General features: G+C 44.2%; 1 long non-coding RNA gene across 1 annotated transcript; it reads left to right on the forward strand.

Annotated features, from left to right (window-relative positions):
- Positions 1-464: 464 nt before the first annotated feature.
- On the forward strand, positions 465-19,103 carry LOC134481874 (uncharacterized). The gene is made up of 3 exons (XR_010057751.1): positions 465-4,954; positions 16,216-16,347; positions 16,860-19,103. It is a non-coding gene; the product is annotated as an uncharacterized LOC134481874 (long non-coding RNA).
- Positions 19,104-19,467: the final 364 nt, after the last annotated feature.

A 19,467-nucleotide genomic window follows, 5' to 3' on the forward strand; every position in this document is an offset into this window, starting at 1 on the left:
CACACACTTGGTGACTTATAACAACAGAAATGGATTCTCTAATATTTCTTCTACTGGCTGGTTTTGTGTCAACTTCACACAAGCTAGAGTCATCAGAGAGGGAGGAGCCTCGGTTGAGGAAATGCCCCCATGAGATCCAGCTGTAAGGCATTTTCTCAACTAGAGATCATTGGGGGAGGGTCCTGCCCATGGTGGGTGGAGCCATCCCCGGGCTGGTGGACCTAAGTTCTAAAAGAAAGCAGACTGAGAAAGCCACAGGAAACAACCAGTGAGGAGCACCCCTCCATGACAGCTGCATCAGCCCCAGGCTCCAATCCTGCTGGAGTTTCTGACCTGACTTCCTTCAAAGATGGACTGTTGCTGGGTTGTGGCTGCCCAACTTCTGTCCTGTCTCCAACTTCACGCAATCTCCTATTTGCTTGTTGGTTTATTCTTTTACAGGAACGCTTGTCATCATATTTGGGATCCACCTGTATAATCCAGGATAATCTTATTACAATTTCCTTAACATAACTGAATTGGCAAACACTTTTTTCCCAAAACAAAGTCACATTTATGAGTTACAAATCCAACCAGCCATTCCAAATTATAGGAGAAAACCCCATCAGCGCTAGAAGTGAATTCATTCAATTATCCTTTCTTCTCCAGGATTTAAGTTCTTGTCAGAGAAATGGAAGTTGCTCTGAACTTGAACTCTGCTCTTGGTTCAGTGGCCTGGTTCTTCCATTATTGGTCTCATTTTGGCTTAACCCTGGAACAACTCTTGATATGTTGTATAACTGCCTGACTCTACTCTGGGTTTCATGTTTCTGGTGGCTTCTCCCATATTCATCTTCCTCCTCATGGACCAGCCTCCTTATCAATAGGCTGCCACACAAAATACATTCACTCTCCTATGTTTGAAGCATAGTCCAGTGAAAGTCCCCAAGGGCCTTCATCAGGGTCTGAGAGGAGCTAGAAAGCCATTCTCTTCCATATCCCCTGTGGTTTCCTTCATAGTTATGTATAAGCCTAGATTTGGCTTGGAGCTTTTTCCTCCAGCAGTTCCAGGAAGTGCTCCTGGGGCCTCTGTAGCCCACACTTCCTTGTTTCCTTGGGTTCTGTTTGTTCACAACCAAGGGTTGATTTTTATCAATCCTTTGCTCGGGATTTATGGTATTCTTTAAAAAGTTGCATTTCCACTATGACTCCAGACAGATTCTTGTTTCTTTCTTGTCTAAATTCTGTATTTCCTGTCTTTGTTTATCTTTTGGTCTCTGGGTGATACTCTTTTTTTTTTTTCCTCCTTAGAGAATGAACCAATTACAATGTTCAATTTTTAATTTGTTAATCCATTTCATTACCTATTATTCTTTATTTACTAACTCATTTGCTGAAACCCTTATTAGCTGCTCTAGGGTATGGTTCTATAATTTTCTTTGATTCTTAGCACTAGAATCCTGAGCACTGACGGTGTGACATGTGATTTGGGCTAATCCACATCCTGACCTTTCCCTCACCAGAAGTATCCACTGATTCACATGTCATCACTGCAACCTTTGTTCCTTAAAGACACAGAAAAGCTATAAAGACAAATGGTATACACGTTGTTACTCAAATATTTAAGTTTATAATCTTGCTTTTGTATGACTGCTTTATTTAAAGTGATTTATCATGAGTAAGGAAGTAGGGAAATGTCAGTTTGACGTACACACCAAATTAGTGCTGGAATGGAATGAAAGGGTTTGGGTTGGTTTTTTTTTTTTCAGAGTGTTTGCATTAATAGTAACACTAGATATTTACTTTTTATTAACTGGGCTTCCATACGCAGGAAGTTTATTTTGTTAGAGTACCTGCATGACAATAAAGTGCTCCTAATTTCAACCTTTATTTCTGCTACTAATTGCTTTTTTGTGGTTAGTAAACCATTTGGTATCCTTTGGGCCCAGGGGGATTTACACATATGTATATACATGCAATATGCACATACATATACATATATATGTATATATCTACACACATACACATATGTATGTATACATATACATTCATGTATATACACACATATACTTATATATGTATATATCTACACACATATATACATATGTATATACATGTAATATACACACACATATATGTATATACACACATATATGTATATACACACTTATATATACACAAACATATACACACTATATATGTATTACACACACATACAGATGTATATGTATATTTATATGCACACACGTTTATGTATGTATATATACATATATAGGTATATATATACACACACATATATTCAAAAGAGTCTATAATATCAACTTCATAGCCCATGTTTATTTTCTAATAAAGGACCCACGAGGCTCACAAGGCAGCACACCGATAGTATCTTTTTGGGAACTGCAATTATAGCCTAGTTGGTGGATGTTCACTAGCATCCACAAAGACCTAAGTTTAAATCTCAGGGACTACATATATGTTGAAGGTCTATAATCCCACCAGTGATGGAGTGGAGACAGGAGGGTCAAAAGTTCAGTATCATCCTTGGCTACATTTCAAGTTCAAGGACAGCCTGGGATGTATAAGACACTATCTCAAACGAACAAAACAAACCCCAAAACCTGTCTTCTCTACACCTCCTACCTTTCCCTTGACCACTGTCTCCATATCTAAACCTTTTCCAAACAGGAGTTGTCCACGGCTCACCACATCACACAGCAGGTACTGTTCTTAGAACCAAATGCGTGAAGTCAAATATCATCATTATTTTTACATTTTTTTCTTTCATTTTCAACCAAGGGTCTTACTGATACCCGCCAAGGCAAAAATTGGAAAATAGCAAACTACTTCAAGGAAAGTTTGGATGTAAATCATTTTCAATCACATTTCATTTCTGTACAAAACGTGCCTTTACCTGCACACATCATTAGAAAGATTGACAGATGAAAATCTTAGGCTCCTGGGACCTGGCTCATGCCTTGTGTGCACTTCCCTCTCGGCAAGCAAAGGAAGCCTTTTCTGTAGCCTCTCCCTTTTCACAGAAATGTACTGTAAATTTCTGCCTTTTTTCTTTCTTAGGCAGATTCTCATTATATAGCACTGGGTGGGCTGGGCTGGTTGATGTGTACCATGTGACTTCGTTTTGCAATTTTTAGTGGCTAAATTTGTAAAGACTTCTCCTCTTGCTTCTACCATTTCAGTTGTCTACTCAAAAAAAATTAAAGAACTGAAAAGGTTTGCCCCCAACTGTCATTAAAAGCAGTGACAATTCAAGATATGTGATAAGATACTATTTTTTAAAATTTGAGCATTCAGGCTGGAGAGATGGCTCAGCAGTTTAGAGCACTGGTTGCTCTTCCAGAGGTCCTGAGTTCTATTCCCAGCAACCACATGGTGGCTCACGACCATCTGTAATGGGATCTGATGCTCTCATCTGTACATGCAGCTAGAACACTCATATGCATGAAATAAATAAATAACATAATTCTTAAAAATTTTTTGAACATTAATCAATTATCAGAGTACCCCGTTCAGTGGTCTAATAAAAAAAAATTAAAGAGTATAGCATTGGGTTATATACTTAGATATTACAGGAGAAGTTGAATCTCAAGTTCTATCGATCTCTAAATCAAGTCACAGAAGAGTCCCTCGTTTTAACAGCCGACTTTGTTGGCTGCACACCCTGTTGAGACCCAAGATTTGCATCTTAAGCATAGAACGATACATTTTAACAACCAGCCGATGAAGTGCTGAGGCGCGCGGTGAGATACGATGCTGATAGAAGCTTGGAAAACCCTCAGAATGTTTGGGTGTCATCTCCATTAACAAACGAGTAGTATAGCGACCTACTGACCTCGTCTGTGGTCAAGTCAGGATGCCCCTATGGATCTGATGCAGGAAAATGTTACCTGCCACTGCGTCCATGGGCCAGCGTTTACAACTGTGTCCTCTGGGCAGTTCGAGGCCTGGACCACGTAACAAGGGTCCTTCTCACCAGGCGGGAGAGTTCGTTAGCAAAGACTGTTTCAAGAAAAAGGGTAGGCTGAGAGATGGCTCAGTTGTTAAAGGCTAGGCTCACAACCAAAAATGAGTTCGGTTCCCAGTATCCATTGCCTTGTTGGGCGCCAATGGGAGGAGAACCACTGGACCCCCCAGTGTAAAGGAATGTCAGGGCGGGGAGGTGGGAAGGGTGGGTGATTGGGGAAACACCCTCGTAGAAGCAGGGGGAGGGGGGATAGGATAGGGGGTTTATGGACAGGAAATCAGGAAAGGGGATAACATTTGAAACGTAAATTTTAAAAATCCAATTTAAAAAAAAGAAAAGAAAAAAGTTTTTTGTTTGGGTTTTTTTGTTTTGTTTTGTTTTGTTTTTTAGTTTCTGTAGTATCGTTAGAAGGATCATCATGCATTCTCCATTCTTCTAATCAGCCATGGCGTTACCTCTCTCCTCCCCTGTCAGCCAGAGAGAGATAATTACTCTGCGAATCCCATTTAAAAAGTCCTGCCCTTTGTAACTGGCTAGTGGGTAGACAGCCTCAGTTTCTTACAAAAACCTCAAATGACCACCACATGGGCGTGCACAGACTGCCACACCCCTATCATCATTCTCCTCGAGGTCTAGTACGCCCAACAGGAAGGCAAAGTCCTGATTCTGAGTATCAACGATGACAAAACGTAGCTTTTCTGGAGGTTTATCATCATTCATACCCTTGGCTCTAGGCTGTCTATTGAAAAGGCAGCCAGCGAGCTTACCATTCCTCTTGGCAAACTCCAGTGCCAGCTTTATGGTTCTGCCAAGTTCTCTGGTAAACACTGGAGCAAAGTCCCATGGGTGGGAGAGGAAAATGCCCCATGTGTCTCCCGGAAGCTATGGAAACATGGCAGCCTGGAGCCATCTCTCATGAAGGGATTGTGTTAGACACGGCTCTGTGGAGATACCACAGAGAGGGCTGCCTTCTGTCCTCTCCACCTCAAGGTCAGAGAAATGCCACTTCTGAGTTCATCAAGTCCTGTTTCTCTCTTCCTCTTCCTCTTCTTGTTCCTCCTCCCAGCCTCTCCCCCAACCCCGCCTTTTTGATGTTTTGAGACATGTTATCTTGTTATCCCAGACTCACCTCAAATCTGCTATGTAACTGTGCATGAGCTTGAAGTCCTGGTCTTCCTATCTCATTACCTGGGTCGCAAACATCTTCTGAAGAGTTGTCACCTTGCTTGGTGTCTTCTTCCGATGACCTATTAATTCATGCACCAGAGAAGGGAAGTTAGGGGGTCACCACCCCATTATGCACCCCTCAAATACAGATACTGAATTCCAATCAGTGTCTTGCTTCTCCCTCCTCCAACCCCAGCCCTTGCTAGTCTTAGTTCCCATAGTCTTAATTATTATTATTGCTTTTCTGGTTTCGTAATGAGTAAAAATCTTGTCACCCTTTGACCCCGAGAAGTAGAAAATTCTTAGTTTTAATTTTACATGAAGAAATTTAATATAGGACAGGCAAGATAGATCAGCAGACAAAGGGCATTGCTTGATGACCTGAGTTCAGTCCCTAAGACCCACATGCTGGAAGGAGAGAAGTGGTTTCTACAGATCGTTCTATGACCTCCACACTATGGTGTGCACACATGCACAAGAGTGTTTTTGCGCGCGCGCGCACACACACACACACACACACACACACACACACACACAGAATAAATGTAATTTCAAAGAATTTAAATTCAAACAAACATATGAACAGACATGGGTCATTTTTGTTCTGTAGACCACCAATTTCATGATTCCTTTTCTTAAAGGGCAGTATAGCAGTTTTCTATGGAAAGCACATTTTGTGTGTGAAACATGAAAAAAAAATCTAATCCTGAGCTCTATAGATGTCAGAGAAATGAATGGCTATTCTGTTTTGAAGCAGCACTCAACAAATACAAGGACTGGATATAATTCCTCTCCTGCTGGGCTCCCTTGTGAGTCTAGTGTGTCATAGGCAGCTGGAATAATTTCTGTTCAAGGTCTGGTGCAAACTGCGGTTTCTGTACCTAAGGCTCAAAGTCCTACTGTTTAGGCCTGGAAGGTGTTCTGTGTACTCAGTGCTCAATGTGGAGAATTGCAATGTGCTTCTTTCCAAAGTCAGCAGAGTAAAAATGAGCAAAGGCGTTCCGTACCTTCCCAGTGCTGTCACCCATGACAAAATCCTGTGGCTGCCACCATGCCCTTGTAATATCAATCTTCTTCCTGTCTTCATGTTTACTGCTCTGTATATGAGTGGAATCACGCAACCTGTGACCCTTTTGTGTCTGGTTTTCATAGAGAGTAGTTTCAGGTTTGTGTACAAGGTAGCAAGTATCAGCACCCCATTCCTTTCGTGTCTTGACTGAAGGCTATTTATTCCACTGTGCGGCGTTGCACCCATGGCTTACCACCGACAAGTACCTGGATTGTTTCCGTCTTTTAGCTCTCGTGATGGTGTCAACATAGAACGTTTGGGTGGCAGTATTTGTTTGAATGCCAACTTTTGATTTTTTTTTCAGGTAGAGTAGAATTGCTTGGCCAAAAAAATTTTTTATGTTCGATCTCTGAGTAACTGCCAAACTGTCTCGAAAGGGACAACCACAGCATTAATGACGTGAACTTGTGTTAGCATGGGAGGCAAAGGTCCCTGCTGGTGCAGGGACATTTCTCAAGAGTCAAAAGTCACATAGCCGTCAACAGAAAAAGTGTTTTCTCCAACTTCAGTTCCAGGACAGCCAGGATCAATGTCATGGAATTCCAGGGGAGGAGACACTTTACATCAAAGTCCAGTTATGTTTGTCTTGTCTCTGTTGTTCTCTTTTATTTATCGTTTTCTTCCTCCTCCTCCTCCCCCTCCCCCACTCTTTTCTTGATCCTCTGGAGACAGAGTCTCCTGTAGCCCAAGCTGGCTTTGAGCTATATAGGCTGGGTTGACTCTGAACCCTGCTTTCCCTGCCTCCACCTTCCAAGTATGGGAGTTACAGTGTTTTCCAGCCAGCCCACTCCCTGGCTCTAATATATTCCTGTTTTCTTCTTCTTCTTCTCCTCCTCCTCCTCCTCCCTCCTCCTCCCTCCTCCTCCTCCTCCTCCTCCTCCTCCCTCCTCCCTCCTCCCTCCTCCCTCCTCCCTCCTCCCTCCCTCCTCCTCCTCCTCCTGTTCTTCTCCTTCTCCTCCTCCTCCTCCTCTTCTTCTTCTCCTTCTCCTTCTCCTTCTCCTTCTCCTTCTCCTTCTCCTTCTCCTTCTTCTTCTTCTCCTCCTCCTCCTCCTCCTCCTCCTCCTCCTCCTCCTCCTCCTCCTCCTCCTCCTCCTCCTCCTCCTCCTCCTCCTCCTCCTTCTTCTTCTTCTTCTTCTTCTTCTTCTTCTTCTTCTTCTTCTTCTTCTTCTTCTTCTTCTTTTTTCTTGCTTGCTTGCATATGTGTGCTACATGGATGCCTGATGCCCATAGAGACCACAGTGGGCGTTAGATCGCCTGGGATTGGAGTTACCGTTATGAGCTGCCATGTGGGTGCTGAAAATGGAGCTGGGGCCTCTGCAAGGGCAACCAGTGCTTTCAACCACTGAGCCATCTCTCCAGCCCTGGTTACTTCTTCTAAATGTTTGTTCAGTAGCACAGAATTATTCATTGCCTTTGGCCACGTTGCTGTGTAATTGACCTCAAACCCAGTTAAGATAATTGCTTTCAGTGAAGGAGCCAAGTCTGCTGAGCTTCCTTCTGGGGAGACCTGAAAAGAAATGTGAGGTGTTGAGAGTCGGGTCTGCACCCATCTCATTCCTTCCTGTCACCCCAGGGGCCTGTGTGTTGAGCGTTTGACTAACTTTGACAAATTCACAGTTTAACTGCCACGTAGGAAAACACCTGCCTACCTTTTCAGAAACGATTACTCCGTTTCTGGCAAACTGACATAAAGACTGTTCTAACTTAGCTATCATAGTAGCCTTTCAAGAGCTCATGTCTGACTCTCTGCTCCCATTGACCTTGTCACTTAGGACATTCTCATCGACCTGTGTGAGGCCTGAATGATACGCAGCCCACACACCCATCCTGCAGGGCCAGTAACATCCTGCAGGAACAAATGAGAAATCCTGTAATTATCCACTTGATCAAGTCATGCTGGCTGGCCCTCGTGTGTCATTGAATTAGAACCCTAGCGGAGTTAGAACGGCGTGAATCAGAGCCTAAATCCTTTCCCTGTCCTGGAGGCTTTCTCCAGGTTAGTATAAGTAAGATGGTGTCCAAATAACACACCCAGCAAATGAACTCACCATCATAAATCTTGCCGTGTTGTAACTCAGAATTACAAAGCTATCAGAGTCCAAGTGGCGTGGTTGCCATGGAGCAAGTCCTCAGGGAGCCCTAGATAGCTCAGTCTAAGAAGCACCCCTTGGCTGCTAATGCACTGCGTCTAGAATAGTTCAGCCCTGATCCGTGACATTATGCTGCCTGAGTCACATGCTTTGGGAAAAGATGACTTCAGGTTTAATTAGAAAGTTCAAAGGGGGACAGGGAGGTAGGGCAGCATGAAGCTAGGTAGGTGAAATCTTTGATCAGATGGTAGAGGGCTGGATTAGGCAGAACTAACTCTGTAGGGTCCTAGTTCCTTCCCATTGGAAAAAGTTCCCAAAGACAGAAGATCATGAATTCTTGTGAAGAGAGTATTATTGTAGAAATATTATAGAAAATATTTCTGAAGTACAATATTTTTGAAACCTCAATTATACAAAATTGGTTGTAACACACAGTAGAAAACCTTCAGGCTCCAAACATACTAAGAAATCTTTGATTCACAGAAAAATTTGTATTTGAACTTTAGGTCTTAGGGGTGTGTGTTTCGTGTGTGTGTGTGTGTGTGTGTGTGTGTGTGTGTCTGTCTGTCTGTCTGTCTGTCTGTCTGTGTCTCTCTTTCTTCCTTGAGCACATGAGTTCAGGTGATTCGAATGTATGTCCTCACGCTTGAGAAGTAGTTTTCTCACCCACCGTTCCCTCTCCTGTCCCAACGCCGTATGACTTCACCTCTCTCTATCTCAGGATATAACTTTAAGATACTGGGCTAGTCTGACCCTTAAAATTTAATTAACACTTTTCAAGGACAGGAAAAATTAATCTTTACATGACAGTCAGCATTTATTACTTAGTAATTTATCCCCTCGAGCTGTTGCAAAACATTTGTGGAAATGTACCTGATCCGAATTAATAACATGAAGCAATGGTTTTGGATGTTGCCCGGAACCACTGCTCATATAAAGCCGACGAGGTCCCACAGCGCGTTACAGATGTCAGGTGATATTCTTACCTTGGGCACATGGGGCCCCTTTGCTTGCCAAGGGAGAGGGTGAGTTCTTGGTAAGCCTGCAAAGCTCATATGACTAATGAGAGCTTATTTGGCTCCTTGTAAGATTCCAAAATAGGAACCACAAGACCACATCAGCTTTGTAAAGGATCCATAAATTATTCTTGTCTCTCCAACATGGAAAACCGTTGCCAGGATCTGAAGGAAACCAAACATCTAGAGACTCCCATCAAGTCATGCCTTTTAGCCCCAGCCAGCAGTTCCAGGGAAATTTGTGGAACTTCTTTGTATCATTCTCAAATGATCAGGAATGTGTTTCAGATTCTACAAACAAATTCCTTCTGACTTGCCAGACACTTTTACCTAGCTGTTTAGAACAAATTCCTTCTGTAACCCATACATACCCAGCTTTTCAGTTTTTGTCAATGCAAAACGTTCTCCAGTTCATACCAAAACCATCCTAGCATTCTCTGCTATCAGCCCTCCCTCGTGAGAAAATTCTCTCTGGAGCTCTGCTGGTGTGACTGACTCTAAACCAGAGCTCTCCCAGGCCTCCTTTCCCTTTAACCTTCTCAGCGTTACATTTAGAGAATTCTTTCAAAGACACGTTTCTCCCCACCGATGCCCACTGTTCGGTTTCCCTGGACTTCGTTTTAGGAAGGTGATCCTTTTTCCTTTGGTCTAGAGAGAGCATCGGGATAATGAATGTGCTCTAGGGTAGGGTTAGAATGCAGACAATCCCTTTCGGACCTATGGCTTCCTTGCCTGGAGTTCCTTACCAAGACGCGCTTGCTTTCTTCTCTGGATTGTTGCTTTCTCTGTTTCCAGACAAAACCAGAAGGTTGTTCTGTCACCTTAGGGACGGGTCAGCCCCAGTCTGAGCCTGACTCAGACTTCCCCACACTTCAAAGCACAGTGGTAATAGGCCCTTGATCCAAGAGGAGAAAAACCCTACTCCTCTGTGGGCTCTATTTTCAGTCCATTCTGTGGGTTTGTGCAGTGGACATGTTCCCTCTTTTCGTGGAAAAGCCGGCTTCGCTTCAGCCATTCAGCCCAATAGGTTCCCATTGGTCCCCAAACCCTCTGATATTGGCCTGTTTCCGAGAGCCGCTGGTACTCTTCCACCTCTGGTGTCTTTGTGCATTTGTTCTCACCTTTGCTGCAGGGTCAGTGAGTGTCCCGGGGTTCCCTATCAGTCTGTGGAGAGCTGTAAAGTTCCTTACAGGTAGTGGAGAGTTGTTAGCCGTTCATTCTTTATAAGCCACTGCGTTGTTTACAGAAATCAGGGGGAGCATCTGGGCTCAGTAACGAGAAGCTGCTACTATCCCATAAACTTGACATTGGACTGGAAAGAGTTTTACCAGAACTGAGAAACTATGTGAAGACGGTTTCTGACAAGAATATTGACCTTTGGAAGTCGAATCCCCCAACCCTGGGCACTGCGGCATCAAGAGAGCTGGAGAATAAATATTCAGGGCTCCTTCACCTCCGCTGTCCACAGCACCCCTCATTTTCACCCACTCTGAACCAGTGCTAACGTAGAAAGCCGGAGTACCGACAGCAGTCCTAAGGGTCAGAGCATCTCCCGGGTCAGGGCAGAGCGAAGGCCGTAGTCAGTCAGTCTGGAGGAGCAAAGGAAGAGGCCAGGAAGATGTCTAACACAGTTGTGAAACACAACAGTTTTACTTTTTTATTTTTAAAAGTTTTTATTTTTAAAAGTGTCAATAATGTTCTAAGGTAATGTATGGATTAGACCACTTGAGTTACCTCATGCTTGTCTCTCGGTTTTAACTTGAACTATGTATCTGTCTCCTAAGCCACTGTTTTTCTAAACTCAGGAATTCCCCCATAACTTTTGCTACTATGTAATCAGCTGAAGACCTTTCTCTTCAAAACATTTCTTGTCCATCTCTGTTCATTCTCACTTTCTCTCAGGAATGGGAATGCAACATTTTATCCTAGAGTTGTACATCCTAAGGCAACAATGGAAAAGTGCTAATTCAACCATGAGAACTTAAGAGAAACAAAATTAAAATAAGGTTTAGGGAAATAGTACTTACAGTGGAGGTGAAATCTGAAGCAACTGTAAATTAGGTCATTAGGAATTAGCAGGACCATGAACTGAAACTCAGCAGGGTAGGGGGAAAAGTCCCTGTGGTTTCAATATTGCTTTTGCTGGCTTTCAATTACTCCTATTATGGGGAATGTTTTTGCATAGCACAAAAAGCACCTATGACTAGGTACAAATGTATATGAATCTATGTAATAGAATTCTAAATGCGATACCACCAAAGCTCTGCATAGGTGTGGGAGAGAGGATGAGGGTGCAGGAGGAACGAGGCTGCCAATTCTTCCATTCTGTCTTCGAATGGGATAGATTAACTTGGACGAAAATACAGGGTGAGATATGTAAGGCAAAGTTAGCGCGCTCTAAAGGTGGACATCAAAACACTATTTTGTAGCTTGAGGGATCGAATGTAGGTCTCACATGTGTTGGGTGAGCACTATTACTGAGCCCTGCCCCCTATGGCTCTGCAATGTCTCTTACAGTGTCTGACTCTCTGCTTTCTTGCATGCTTGCTTTGATGACTCATGTGTTTTGAGACTAGACAGAGGAGGAAAAGAATTTTAACACGTTGCATTATGAAGTAAAAATCAGAAGATGAGCAGGGTGTGGTGAGCACATGCCTTTTATCTCAGCATTCAAGGGGGAGGAGGAGGAAAGGGAAGGAGAAGGAGGGGAGGAAGAGGAGGGAGAGGAGAGGGAGGAGGAGAAGGAGGGGGAAGGGGAAGAATGGGAGGAGGGGAGGGGGAAACGGAGAAGGAGGGGGAGAAGGAGGAATGGGAGGGGGGAAGAGGGGGAGGAAGAAGAGGAGGAGAAGGAGGAAGAGGAGGAAGGAGAGGAGGAGGAGGGGAAGGAAGAGGATGGGGAGGGGGAGGGAGAAGAAGAGGAGGAGGAAGAGAAGGAGGAAGAGGAGGAAGGGGAGGAGGAGGGGAAGGAAGAGGATGGGGAGGGGGAGGGAGAGGAAGAAGATGAGGAAGAGAAGGAGGAAGAGGAGGAAGGGGAGGAGGGGAAGGAAGAGGGTGGGAGGGGGAGGGAGAGGAAGAAGATGAGGAAGAGAAGGAGGAAGAGGAGGAAGGGGAGGAGGAAGAGGCAGACAGATTGAAGTTCAGGGCCTGCCTGGATTGCACAGTAAGACCATGGCAGAAAGAAAGATTGCTGAAGAGAAGAAAAGTATACAGCACGGAAACAATAAGATTCTTCATTCCATCTTTGATTTCTCTATGCAGTTGCCTTGCTATGAAGCTGTCTCATATTGAGCCTTTCCATTCTGCCCTCCACCTTTATTAGTGCACTTGGTTCTAGCACAAGCTATCCCACACCAGGCAGAACCTCCCCGCTTAAGGCATAACATCGCACCTCTCCTTCGAAGCCTTTGGAGGCTCCCTGGTGGGTTTGGTTTTGTTTGTTTTTACTATCTACCCCTTTTTCCTGTCTTTTGAGAGCTTCTACCATATACTGCTTCCGCAGGTGATTTCAGCAAGATGCATATTTTTATATAAAAACAGTAGAAACATTTCTGCAGTCGAGTGCATCCTAGATAGATCCAGTCTCCGTGACTTTCAGTACACTTTGGCTCCTGGATCCTTCTGTTACAGTAACAGGACTTCTCTACTGCCCAAAGACTCACTCTTTCACAACTCTGTTTGGTTTTCTATCTATCTACTTCATTCTCCCTGCCCCCTTCCTAACTTGGTCTGTGAAATCCATCCTATCTTTAAGGTGCAGCCCTGAGGGGTTGGTTCAAAGAAAGTTTTGCTCATCCGGCCAGCCTGGCCAGCCTTGGAGGACTTGCGGCTCCTGTAACTCTAGTATCTTACATTTCCTTTCAGTTTAATACTTATGCATTTGATCGTCCTGTCCTCTGAGGAGCCCCGAAAAGTGCTCGAGGGCTTTTAGGATTGCAACTGAAATTTCAGGATTCTATGAAAAACATGTTTGTTTCTTAAAACAAACAAGATATTTTTGAACAGATTCTTTGCCTGCTTGCTTGCTTTAAATCTAAGCAGTATTTCTGAGCTCAGGAAGAATCCTGCTCAGAGCTGCCACCTTACGGTAGCCAGCGCCTCAGCAATGAGGCCATGTAAGGGTGTAAGGCAATGGGGAAAGAGGGAAGCCCTCCGGAAGCTCCTTTGGGAATGAGGGTGGGGGCTGACAGGAGTGGCCACTCCTGGGAAGGCGGCGTTCCATGGGTTCTAGGCGCGGCCGTGGAAAAGGTCAAGAGAAGAATGTCGTTTAGGTGGCCAGCCTTCTTCACTAGACATGAATCACTGTGAGGTCTTGGGATGGTGAGGCCAAACGAAGTTAATAGCTTCCCTTGGGAACTCCAGATTGGACAGGAAGTCCAAAACAGGTCTGCACATGCGCTTATGTGGCGGCACCAAATGTGACCCAGCCTGGAAAAATAGAGGCATGCATGCAAAGCATTGCACGTAGCAGATTCTTCTTCATCACACCTAACGTGGAGCACCCTGCATAAGTCATACATGACGAATCTTTCCCGTAATGGTGACTTTTCTTCTTAGCAAAGTTGTGAGCTCACTGAAAATAAAAATCTATTCAAGTATCCTCTGGCTATTGCCAGGGTCTTCTGGGACTAAATTTAAAATGATTTGTAAACCACACCCACGCCTTTTTAAACCCTAGCACTCAGGAGGCAGAGGCAGGTGGATCTCAGTGAGTTGGAGGCCAGCCTGGTCTAGAAAGCAAGTTCCAGGGGCTGGAGAGATGGCTCAGTGGTTAAGAGCACCCGACTGTTCTTCCAGAGGTCATGAGTTCAATTCCCAGCAACCACATGGTGGCTCACAACCATCTGTAAAGAGATCCGATGCCCTCTTCTGGTGTATCTGAAGACAGCTACAGTGTACTTATATATAATAAATAAATAAATCTTTAAAAAAAAAAAAAAAGAAAAGAAAGCAAGTTCCAGCACAGCACAGCCCGGAGTTGTTACACGGAGATTGGGGGAAGGAGATGATTTATAAATTTGTTGCAGACAAATGACATTTTCTGTAAGGGCTATTCAGTTACTCAACTTGGCTTTCCATGCATAACGTCTTCTTCCTCAGTCTTTTCAGACGTTCTGAGGGAGTAGATTTGAGAAGTTAGAGGTTCCTGCCTGAGCCCAGCACTCACTCTACCACCTGCCTGGTCCTCACTAATGGATTTGAAGCTCATTTTCTCCGGAGGCAAAATGGTCCTCATCGTAGATCTGGACACGTCCTTTGAAAGCTGTTTTAGTGTGTTACTCTCTTCCCCTTTCACAACAGAAAGCCCTGCACAAAGGTCACACTGGTTGATCTTGTTTTACTCAAATAATTTTGTCTTAAAAAACCACCGTCCTCATTAAATTAGCATAAATATTTATTATGGAAAATGTAGGAAATATAGGAAAATATAACAAAGTAATTACCGTAACTGCTTAGAGGTACTATTATTAATATTACAATATATTTGTTTAGCCTTGCAATAATTTTTCTTTCTATAATTATATACTCTTTTAAATGTTTGCTATTGAATGGGAATTAGACTTTTCAAGCTATTTTATCTTAGTTGTTAATGTGTATGTAGTATGTGTGGGTACGTGAATGCATGTTTGCATGTGTAGGAACACATGTATGTATAGATGCATGTGCATGCATCTTGTGTTCAGCCTGCTTTTAAAGTCTATTTTTCTCCCATAATAATCAATAATTGACGTTTACTTTTTTTTTTTTTTGGGTTCTTTTTTTCAGAGCTGGGGACCGAACCCAGGGCCTTGCGCTTCCTACCACTGAGCTAAATCCCCAGCCCCTGACGTTTACTTTTGTTATGCAACAGCCTACAGAGTGAGCTCTGACACAAGCTCATCTGCATTTGAATCTTGACTATCATTTGACCCTTGGACATGCCCTTTACATGTGAAATAATTACAAATTCCTCAGCTGTAAAGTTGGGGCCACAAATAATTCCTATTCCATACAATTGTGAGTCTCACGTGAACATTTGCCAAGTGCTAATAGAGGTACTTGGCTAAGAGGAAGGGCTTTCTCGGGTCAGCAACAGTGATTATTACTCCATTTTTTTTGTTGTTATTGTTGTTGTTTGTTTGTTTGTTTACATTTGTTTAAAGACTAGGTAGGATTTCATGGTTTGGATGGAGCCCAGTGCAAACATTATTGGGTAGTTGTTGAAGAGACATAAGAAGCTTCGAAAAGGGGCTGGAGAGATGGCTCAGTGGTTAAGAGCACCCGACTGCTTTTCCAGAGGTCATGAGTTCAATTCCCAGCAACCACATGGTGGCTCACAACCATCTGTAATGAGATCCGATGCCCTCTTCTGGTGTGTCTGAAGACAGCGACAGTGTACTTACATATAATAATAAATAAATAATTAAAAAAAAAAAAGAAGCTTCGAAAAGAAAGCTTCCAGAAAATGGTGGATAAACCGTAGTGAGACAAACATCCTTTTCCATCACATTTCTGTGTTGACTTTATTGTGCATATTTAACATATACAATGTGCTATAGAATAATGTATACGTGTAATGAAATGGGTATTACAGTAAAAAGAATTTAACATAGTCTTCACCCAACAGTTATTGGTTCATCTTTCCCTTCTCCATATCGAGAGAGGCTATAATCACTTAGTAAAATCTCGGAATACAATACCCTGTCATTGATTCTGTTATTCCACATCTTTCTACTTGTCTTATAACCCCAGAAGCCTGTTCTGCATTCTGGACCCAGGTCTCTTCACTTCTTTCCCTCCTCTCCACCCTGGGAGCCACCATCACTCTCTCTCCCTCTACATGTTTGGTATTTTGCTTTAGATTTCACATATAAATGAAATACGCTATTTTTTTTTCTTTCTTGACTTATTTTATTTTATTATGTCCCCCAGGTCCTTCCACATTGTGGCAACTGGCAGAAACTTCTTTTCTAGGCTGAGAAACATTCCACTGCATACACTGATTACTGCTTCTTTTTTGTCCCTTAACATTGGCAGACGGGTTGTTTCTATACACCAGCTGTGGTAAGTGTGCAGCAGTGAAAATGGGAGTCCACCTAGATATCTGTGCTTCCCCACTGTGTATCTATAGCAGAGTGCACGAGAGCGTGCCACAGAGGATGCTGGGAGATGAGGGAGATCAATTTTACTTCAGTGACTTTGATCTTCAAGTTACCTGGAAAGCCGATAATCAGAAATTACTTCTATTTTCTGGTATCATACAACCAAATATCCAGTGGTTCTTTCTAAGTTGGATCGCTAGTAAGCCTATCTTCAGATTCTGGTTGTAGATGTATCTGTGGTTCTCCACCAATGTCTGCCATGGAGTGACCCACCCCGATGGCCCAGTCTGAGGAAGCTTGAGTAGCTACTTTATGAGTCCTAGAGCCACTGTGTTTTCCAGACTGGTGATGATGGAGGTCCTCATGCTCTCCTCGAGTAGAGAGGAGCAGGAACCCCTGGGGTCTGGGTCCTGGTCATTTACCTGTCTGTAGTTAAGAGAATGGTTGTGATACATTCTGGCTTTCTTCCTACAGATGGAGAGATGTTGTCGGCGCCAGCACCGACCTGGTACCGAGAATCGGGCGAAAGCCTACGGGATGAAAGAAACACACATACACACACACACAGGTTATCGTGTCAAGCCAGGAGAGGAAGAGAGGAAGAGAGAGAGAGAGAGAGAGAGAGAGAGAGAGAGAGAGAGAGAGAGGAAGATGGGATGGAAGAGTGAGAGTGAGGAAGAAGAGTGAGAGTCTCCTGTAGCTTTATTCACCACTTATATACCCAAGTCTCCAGGTAGAAAATAACTGGGAAGCACAGTGGGAAACCCTGGCTCGTGACTACCTGGCTCGTGACTTCGGTAACAAAAGACCAACTACGAGACCTGATTAGGGAGAAATCCCAGAAGACCAGCCTAAATCTCAAGGATAAAGGCTGAGGAAGTAAAAGGCAGAAGTAAATTGACCACCACCCAGGTGTGGTCCAGGTGTGTGGGTTCCACATGCATCAGCCGGGCTCAGCAGAGGTCATGCAGTGGAGATATCGGGTGTTTACTACTTGGTCTTTTCTTCCTGTGCCGTAAATACATGGGAGAGGCCTCTGTCCAACAATCCCATGACTTTTACTGTGGCCATGCAGTTACAAAGCGGCCAGGCCCAAATCCAATATGGCACTACAAGATGTGACTAGACGGAAAAACCTTAAGCAACAAACAGCTGTGGGATTTCATTTAGCGAGCTCGAATCTGCAGCTGTTAACCCACGCTTCTGAGAACAACAGCTGTATTTGCCTGTGTTCTCGATTTTCTCTCTTCGAGCTGTTCTCTGGCTTTCAGAAGTTGGCTTGTAACTTTTGACCAGATGGAATTCGAGCCCTTCTCCAGATAATCTGTGATTTCCCTGACCTTTCTTATCTTGAACTTTGATGGGTTAAACTTTGAAAGTCAGTTTGCTATTAGTCAGAAAGGCCGTGTGCTTTCTTCTCTCTCTCGTTAACTAACAGCATCTGCACGGCTCTCCCTGGTTCCTCTTTAACTGGCCAGATTGTTTCACTTCCTTCCCTTTGCTTCTCACTGTGATAGAACACGGAGTGGAAGCCCCGGTGCTTCCTCAGATTTTCAGGACATAGAGATAGAATACTTTTGGAATCAATAGTATCACAATCTTTGTTTAGGGTGGACTTACCGAAGTCAAGAGTCATTTTTATTCAGGGCTGGGAATTGTCTCAGTCAGAGTTCCTACCATGACCAAAGCATGTGGGAAGAAGGGCTTCATTTCTGCTCACAACTCTCAGCTCCCATCCCTGAGGGAAGTCAGGGCAGGAACTCAAGGAGGTCACAAACCTGGAAGCAGGAACTGATGCGGAGGCCCTGGAGGATGCTGCCTACAGGCTTGCTTCTCACAGCTTGCACGACCACCTGCTCCTGGGTGACACTGCCTAGAGCAAGCTGGCCCCTACCACATCCATCACCGATCAAGAAAACACACTACAGGCTTGCTAACAGTCCAGTCTGGGTCAAGGGGGAGGGGACATTTTCTCCAATGAGGCTCCCTCTTCCTAAATGGCTCTAGCCTGTGCTCAGTTGATATAAACCAGTCAGCACAGAAACACAGCTCAGTAGGTACAGTGCTTTTCCAGCATACATAAAACTCTGGGTTCAGTTATTAGCTTTACGTAAACCGGGCATGATCACATACGTTTGCAACGCCAGAGCTTGGGGAGGTAGAGGCAGGAAGCTCAGATGTTTGAGGCCATCCTTGATATCAGAATGAGTTTAAGGTTAGTTAGACTTCGGTATGTGAGACCCTGTCTCACAAGAAAGTGGTTTTTCAAAACCGTCTTTTCATTTAAATAGCGAAGACTTGGCTTGTGACCCTTGAAGAGAAGGAGAAAAGATTTCCACGTCAAGGAAAATCGTGAAATGTCTCTCGGTGGCCGGTTCTCAGGACCTGTGGTTTTAGGGCTGACAACACCAATCTTTTCAAAGGTCTGTGCTTTTCCTGTAACATCGTCACCCCATATTTCAGGTTAAATTACAGCATGAAGCATTGATCTGTGCTAAATGGCTTCCGGAAATTCTTTCACTAGTCATCTTTCAGAGATGTTATTAGGAAGGTAACTCTAAATCATAAAAGCCGCGTGTATTTATATATCGTTTAGCTTCTGTCGGGCTGTGTCCCGGCTATTGGTAGAGACCTCAGGCCCGGCTGGTGCCACTGATGCTTGCTTTGGAGACACCGCACTGGTTGCGCTGAGCCGGTGCGGGTTGGGGGCGTGGCTGAACTGGTGTGGGGGGGGGGGTCATGGTGGGTCGGGGGAGTAGGGGACTGGTTAGTGAACAGAGTGCAGGGCAGTCTCTGGTGGTGAAAGCTTTGGAAAGGCGTTCTCTTCCCAGGCACTGTTACAACTCTTGTGACAGATGCTCTCAGACAACAGGAGTCATTCTCTCACACCTTTGTCTCTTCCGGAATAGGATCTTACGCACAGTTTTGGAGTGGGTTTGGTCTGACACCAGGTGCCACCTATTGGTTTGGCCTGAGATGCCTCATCTACAGGGAGAGGGGCTGGAGCGCTGTGTGACTAATGGCCCCAATGCTCTCTGGGAGGGGTGAGCTGTGACTACGTGACAGGGGCCTGGTGCAGGGA

The sequence above is a fragment of the Rattus norvegicus genome, chromosome 14 (genome assembly GCF_036323735.1).
Source record: "Rattus norvegicus strain BN/NHsdMcwi chromosome 14, GRCr8, whole genome shotgun sequence".
NCBI lineage: Eukaryota > Metazoa > Chordata > Mammalia > Rodentia > Muridae > Rattus > Rattus norvegicus.